Below are 7,546 nucleotides of genomic sequence, written 5' to 3'. Positions count from 1 at the left end.
TGACTCCAAGAGCCTACAAGGTAATCACCCTATAAAGAATCCATAAATGATGTTTATCTGAACTGTTTACTCAAGATGTCAGATAACTAAAAGTTTAGATTGCAGTGTTTTTTAAAAAAAAGTACAGTTATAATTTATTATGAATCTTGCTCTCTCCACAGAGATTAAGTAGTTGGTCCAAAGTGAACAATGAATGTTAAATATGTTTTTTTGGGGTCTCAATAAGGAAAGGTCTGGTATTATGGTATGCATGTGTATTTATGTGTATTCCAGCATGAGCTCTAGCAGGGAAATTAATTTGGAGATTTCTTAATAAATTTCATGGAAAATTATTTTCAGCTACAATTTTCATCTCCAGAAGGATAATATTCCCCATGAACCTTATTTTCATAAGCTTGGATTTTATTTTATTATAGAGGTATGGGTTGTAGGGAACACATTTAGGGGAAGAAAAGCTTTTGGAAGGCACATTGATGGTTAACCCAGTTTAGCTCTGTTCTCAGTCGACTTCAATTGCAAATTTAAAATAGTTTATCTTGCTTTGATGTTTTAAATTTTTATATGTTAATTGAGAGTTGTAATTAGAAAATTTTTCTTTATATAGTCTACAGAGATAGGTATTTTTCATATGGGGGGGAGATGTCAAGTAATTTAGGGTCATTTTATTTATTATTGGAATCCGTTTTTTCCTAGTATTATCATTTTTTATTTGTAAGAAGAATTTTTTTATGATTTTAAATGTTTTACTTCAAAAATCCAGGCGTGTTATTTTAAGAGCAGCCTCGGCCTTTTTATTATCCGTTGCAAAGCATCTTTCTACATGAATATCACCATTTATGGCAGCTTGGAATGATTTTGTTTTTCTGCTATTGCTACAGAACATGCAAAACCTCATTTAAAGGCTGTACCAAAAATAGTTTTATAAATAAGCCACATTTACAACCAAACTTTTCTAGGCTCTGTTGAGAGCTGTCTGCTATATTTTTAGTTCCAATACCTAACACTTTGGTAGGTAAAAATTTTCTATTTTAAAGCAAAATCTACCACCAACTTAAAAGACATGGATAGCTCTTTAACATCTGAATAACTGTATAGAGAAGGAGAAGTAGAATTAAGCCAACATAGGGGAAAATGTTACACTTTATATTTGTTTGGAACTCTTCAGAAGCGTCTTTACAATCTTACCTGACATTGACCATTGTGTTACCAGTTGCAGTGATACGCAACAGGCTGATTGCAAGTTCTCGTGATTTTTATGTAACAGGAAAGCCTTTTTCACTTAATGTCAGGTCCTTTTAAATCTAAGTCATCTATTACTTTATCTGTATTTAATAATGTACTAAATATGCAACTGGTTTTCAGAGCATCTAGTTTAGATGGAAACTTGGTTCAGTTATTGAATTGTATCCCTGTGGGCCAAATGCATTCAGAATTTCTCTATTTGATCCTGACTAGCCATCAGTAATAGACTAAGGAGTTAAAAAGAGAATCATCTTCAGGTAGTAACTCCCAAAATGATCTGTCTTGAAAGAGCATTGCTCTTTGCTTAGATAACTGATTGTTTTGTTACTATTCATTTAGTTCATTTGGTTTTGATCTTAGAAAGATGCAAGTAAGGAAATTATTTGAAATCAGTAAAAACATAAGTTAACCCATATGAATAATAATAGAATGGTATCTAAATCTGAGTAGTCAGAATCTTTTAATTTGGTAATCATTTTAATACACCGGTTCTATTTCATCTTTCTTTTTCCCTTAGGATCTACTCCTTCCTCCCCAAAGTAGCTGTATTCTCTTTGCATAATAACTCATTTCCCCATGATTTCACAGTTCCATTTTTTATAAACCAGAAGTAATTTATAAAACATTTGTATGAGGTATAGTTGTTTTTGCAACATCAAGCATAACACAAAATGATTATTTCCTTAAACGTTCATAGCACAGCTAGTACTGGGGTGAGGCAGGAGAGGTGCCTATCGTGAAACATTGAAAGAGGCACTGCTTTTTAAGACTGACCCTGCATTTTCACGACCCTGAGAGTGAGTGCCTCCTTAAATTTTGCGCCTTAGGCACATATCTTGCCTCACACTAGTCCTGACCCTGATGCATAGCATTTAATTACGTTCTTTTGGTGTTTTGGCAAATCCAAAGTGATTTTTGAAAAAAAAAATATTGTAATAACTTTGGTTTTTGTATACATTGAAACATAAATGTCTGAATTTAAGAGAGTACATTTTAAAGAACTTCTGGATTTGTCAATATAGAGCTAATTACTACTAATAGTACCAAAGCCTAGATTCCTTTGAGATCTAGCTTCCCCAGTGTACCGTGAACACACGGAGGCAGGGCCCATATCTTATTCTTCTTTATGATCCAGCACCTTTTTCAGTGTCTGGCCCAGAGACAGTATTAAATGGTAAATACTTGAGTGGATCGTAAGTAAATGGCAAAAAATCCATCTACATTCTAAGAATTGATGTCCAAAAAAATTTTTATGTGTGTTCCTCAGGTATAAATAGTTTTATTCCAGGAGAACCACTACAAATTAAAATATATTAAAACTAAATGCTCAGCTGCTTGTTTTGGTACATTAAAATGTCTGTTAAGTCCAATTCAGTGTAGGAATAATTTAGAGAATAAACTGCATTTGTTTTTTGGTCAAGATATATCACTTTAGTTTAATTATCATTAAAACCAGGCAGTAAAGCATTTAAATCTTCCTTCTGGAAACTTATACTCTATCAATCAACATTATTGACTGATTAACTGCTATGTGCCCATACTATTCTTGGTGTTGTGCAGAAATTAAGATGAGAATAGTTCAATTTAGCAAGCTTTATTGAGTGATTATTCTGTGCAGGGTGAAGGAGATACAAGCATGTACTTTGTTGGGGTATTCATGCATAAGTAAAATAGTCTCAGAGACTTAATATTGGGAGAGAAACACATGTCCCTAGCAACCACACCAGTCAAGCCATGAGAAGTGGTATAATACTAAGCAAAGTGCCATGGAGGCACTGAAAAGGAAGAGATTAATTCTGACCAGGCGGGTTAAGGAAGGGTCCATAGAGGAGTCGACTTTGACATGGACCTTAAAGATGAACAGTCTTTTCATAGACTGGAGAGCAATCTAAGAGTCAGCAAAGGCCTGGAGGTGTCACAGAAGGCATAGTGTGCAGAAGAGGAACTTTGAGCAGGTTAGTGTGTTGATGTGTGAAGCTCAGGCTGGAAAGGATAGATGGGGGAAGATGGCAAAAAGCTTCGATATCCATACTAAGGAGTTTGGAGGTCATTCTGAAGAAACTCAGATTTCCTGAAGATTTGTGTACAGCCAACATGTATTTGTGTGATGGAAATGGAGTATAAGTGATCCTTGTATGTATGTACATACCTGCTGCCATTGAGTTAGTTCTGACTCGTAGTGACCCTATCAGACAGAGTAGAACTGCCCCATAGGGTTTCCAAGTCTGAAATCTTTATGAAGCAGACTACCACATCTTTCTCCCACAGAGTGGCTGGTTTGTTTTTTCATACATACATAGAATCACTTACACTTCATTTCCAACATGTAAATACATGTAGATACACACACACACACACACACACACACACACACACACACACCATATTTTGCACAAATAACGTGTGCCTTCTATGTTTGCCTACCACTCCCTCCCCTCGCGAGGTATTTTCATAAATGTGCTGTGCTAATTATTTTTACAGCAATATGTAAAAAAATTAGCAGTAGTGGCGCTTATGAAATACGTTGTGGGGGCGGGGCGAGTGGTTGGCAAACAAACGTGGAAAACACATTATTTGTGTAAAAATATGGTATATATATATGTATGTATGTATTGGAAATATATATAAGAGAGAGAAGCTTGATAGAGGAACTGGGCCAAGCCTTGCAAAACACATTATAATATTATAATTAAGGGCATCTGTGGGGTGGTGAAGTTTAAGGCCAGATCCCTGCCTTTGAGGAACTTACAGTTTGCTGATGGGTCTGGGTAAAAGTTAATATACGTAAAATACCTAAGAGATAAATTTGTGTGGTTTTGTATCTTGCAAAAGGAGAGATTGGGGTAGGCGGGAGTTGTGTGATCTAGTTGGTGAAATAGAATATACACGAAACTAATTTAGAAGCAAAACAGTATATAAACAGTTCATGAGTGACCAATTGGGCTGGTCTTTAAAAAGCTCATTTAATTTAAATCAAACTTGGCTTTATAGAAGTGCTGCTCTTATGTTAGGACTGCATTTTCTGGGTTTAAATCCCTGTAGAACTGCAGTAGATTACATAGCAACTTTAAAACACCTAAAAATGCTGCCTGCTTTGCCCCAAATACAACGGACTTTTTTTTTAAATGAAAAAAGTAGTTTACTAAAGTGAAATTACGTTATCTGTATAAGCCCTTCTGTGATTTCAAAATGGAAAACAAGAGCTTAAGATCATAAAATGGCATCAAAGCAGTGCTTTAATACAGTATCAGATAATGTTATTAAGCTGTTTTTGAAGTTTGTTTAAAAGAACTGTCATGGACTTCCCATTGAGGCTCTGAGCTCTGATTACATATCACATGGGATAAGCAGATAAAATTGTAAATGAACTAAAAGCAACAGTGTCTGGAAGGGGACTAAAGGCCAAATAACCTTGTTTTGCTAAATCAGCCAAATTTTCTTTTTTTTTTTTTTATGGCTTTTATCCAAGGAAAGAGTGCTGAACTCTGTTTTGTTTTGTTTTTTCTTACAGTTTTATTGAGATATAATTCACGTACCATACAAGTCACCCAGTGAAAGTATACAAATCAATGATTTTTAGTATATTTGCAGAGTGCAACCATCACCACAAGCAATTTTAGAACCTTTTTTCATGCCAAAAAGAAACTCCATATCCATTGACAGTCACTCCTCATTCTCCCTCTCTCACGCCTGGCAACCACTAATCTACTTTTGTTCTCTATAGATTTGCCTTTTCTGAACATTTTATATAAATGGAATCATACGATATGTGGTCTTGTGTGACTGGCTTTTTTCACTTAGCATAATGTGTTCAAAGTTCATCCACGTTGTAGCATGTAATCAGTACTTCATTCCGTTTTATGGCTGAATGATATTCCTTTGTCTGAATATACCACATTTATTTATTCATCCATCGGTGGACATTTGGGTTGTTTACACTTTTTGGTTGTTATGAATGATGCTGCTATGAACATTTGTGAACAAGTTTTTGTGTAGACATGTTTTTAATTCCCTTGGATATATACCTAGGAGTGGAATTGCTAGGTCATATGGTAACTCTATGTTTTAACTTTTTGAGGGACTGCCAAGCTGTTTTCCACAGAAGCTGCACCATTTAACATTCCCACCAGCAATGGATGGGAATTTTTCTCCACATCCTCACCAAGACTTGTTATTGTGTGTCTTTTTTATTATAGCCATGCTAGTTGGTGTAAAGAGGTTATCTCGTTGTGGAGCCCTGGTGGTGCAGCGGTTAAGAGCTTGGCCACCCCTTGGAAACCCTATGGGGCAGTTCTACTCTGTCCTGTAGGGTCTCTGTGAGTTGGAATTGACTAGACAGCAATGCGTTTGGTTTTTGGTTTGGAATGACTAATAATGTACATGTTCTCATGAACTCTGTTTTGAAAAAGAACAATGCACAGAAAGCTCAATTAAATGGATGTTCTAAAATGTGTCATTTTAATCTCACTAAAATGGTCAGTTTTATAGACTTTGACCTTGATTTGACATAAAATTTGCTAGAAGTTGATGATGTTTAGTGATGACAAGCATACAGTTTTGGGCCAATGAAAATTATTTGAATTAATTAATAAAAGGATGAATTTAAAATGTACAGTGGCATTTTGAGTATCATGAAGTGTTTGTATGCAGTGCAAGTAAGACAGACTTCTGCCTCAGATAGCAGAAGGGAAGCAAAATAAACTTCATGATTATAAATTGGAACTGAGAACTTAAGATACAAGGGTTTCAGTATCAGGGTAGAGAACACCAGCTGACCTTGAGTAACAATGTTATTTATAAAAGTGGCCCACGATGTTGGTATGAATATATAAAATGTGTATCTGGTTAAAAAAATTTTTTGTAAGTTGTATTTTAGATGAAGGTTTACAGAACAAACTAGCTTCTAATTAAACAGTTAGTACATATATTGTTTTATGACATTGGTTAACAACCCCATGACATGTCAGTAATCTCCTTTCTCTACCTTGGGTTCCCTATTACCAGCTTTTCTGTCCCCTCCTGCCTTCTACTCCTTGCCCCTGGGCTGGTGTGCCGCTTTAGTCTCATTTTGCCCTATGGGTCTGTCTAATCTTTGGCTAAAAGGTGAACCTCTGGAGTGAGTTCATTACTGAGCTAAAAGGGTGTCTGGGGGCCATACTCTCGGGGTTTCTCCAGTCTCTTTCAGGCCAGTAAGTCTGGTCTTTTTTTTGAGTTAGAATTTTGTTCTACATTTTTCTCTGGCTCTATCTGGGACCCTCTATTGTGATCCCTGTCAGAGCAGTCAGTGCTGGTAGCTGGGCACCATCTTGTTGTACTGGACTTATCTGGTGGAGGCTGTGGTAATTGTGATCTATTAGTCCTTTGGACTAATATTTCCCTTGTGTCTTTAGTTTTCTTCATTTTCCCTTTCTCCTGACGGGTGAGACCAGTGGAGTATCTTAGATGGCCACTCACAGGCCTTTAAGACCCCAGACGCTACTCACCAAAATAGAGTGTAGAACATTTTCTTTATAAACTGTGTTATGCCAGTTGAGCTAGATGTTCCCTGAGACCATGGTCTCCATAGCCCTCAGCCCAGTAATTGGTCTCTCAGGGAGGTTGGATTTGCCCATGGAGCTTCCATGACCTTACCCTGAACAAGTTGTGCTGGCTTCCCCAGTATTGTGTACTGTCTTACCCTTCATCAAAGTTACCACTTGTCTATTGTCTATTTAGTATTTTTCCACCCCCACCCCTCCCCTCCCTGGTAACCATCAAAGATTGTTTCTTTTTGTGTGTAAACCTTTTCATGAGTTTTTATAATAGTGGTCTCATACAGTATTTGTCCTTTTGTGATTGACTTATTTCACTCAGCATAATGCCCTCCAGATTCATCCATATTGTGAGATGTTTCACAGATTCATCACTGTTTTTTATCATTACATAGTATTCCATTGTGTGTATACACCATAGTTTGTTTATCCATTCATCTGTTGATGGGCATCTAGGTTGTTTCCATTTTTTGCTATTGTGAACAATGCTGCCATGAACATGGAATGCATATGTCTGTTTGTGTGATGCCTTTTCTTTCTCTAGGATATATTCCTAAGAGTGGGATTGCTGGATCATGTGGTATTTCTATTTCTAGGTTTTTAAGGAAGCGCCATATCTTTTTCCATAGTGGTTGTACCATTTTACATTCCCACCAGCAGTGCATAAGAGTTCCAATCTCCCTGCAACTTCTCTTAACATTTGTTATTTTCTGGTTTTTTTTTTCATTCATGCCAGTAATGCCAGGGTGAGATAGTATCTCATTGTGGTTTTG

This window comes from Trichechus manatus, unplaced genomic scaffold (assembly GCF_000243295.1).
Source record: "Trichechus manatus latirostris isolate Lorelei unplaced genomic scaffold, TriManLat1.0 scaffold00031, whole genome shotgun sequence".
Classification (NCBI taxonomy): Eukaryota; Metazoa; Chordata; class Mammalia; order Sirenia; family Trichechidae; genus Trichechus; species Trichechus manatus.
The sequence above is the reverse complement of the archived record's forward strand: the minus strand, read 5'-3'. Positions refer to the sequence as shown.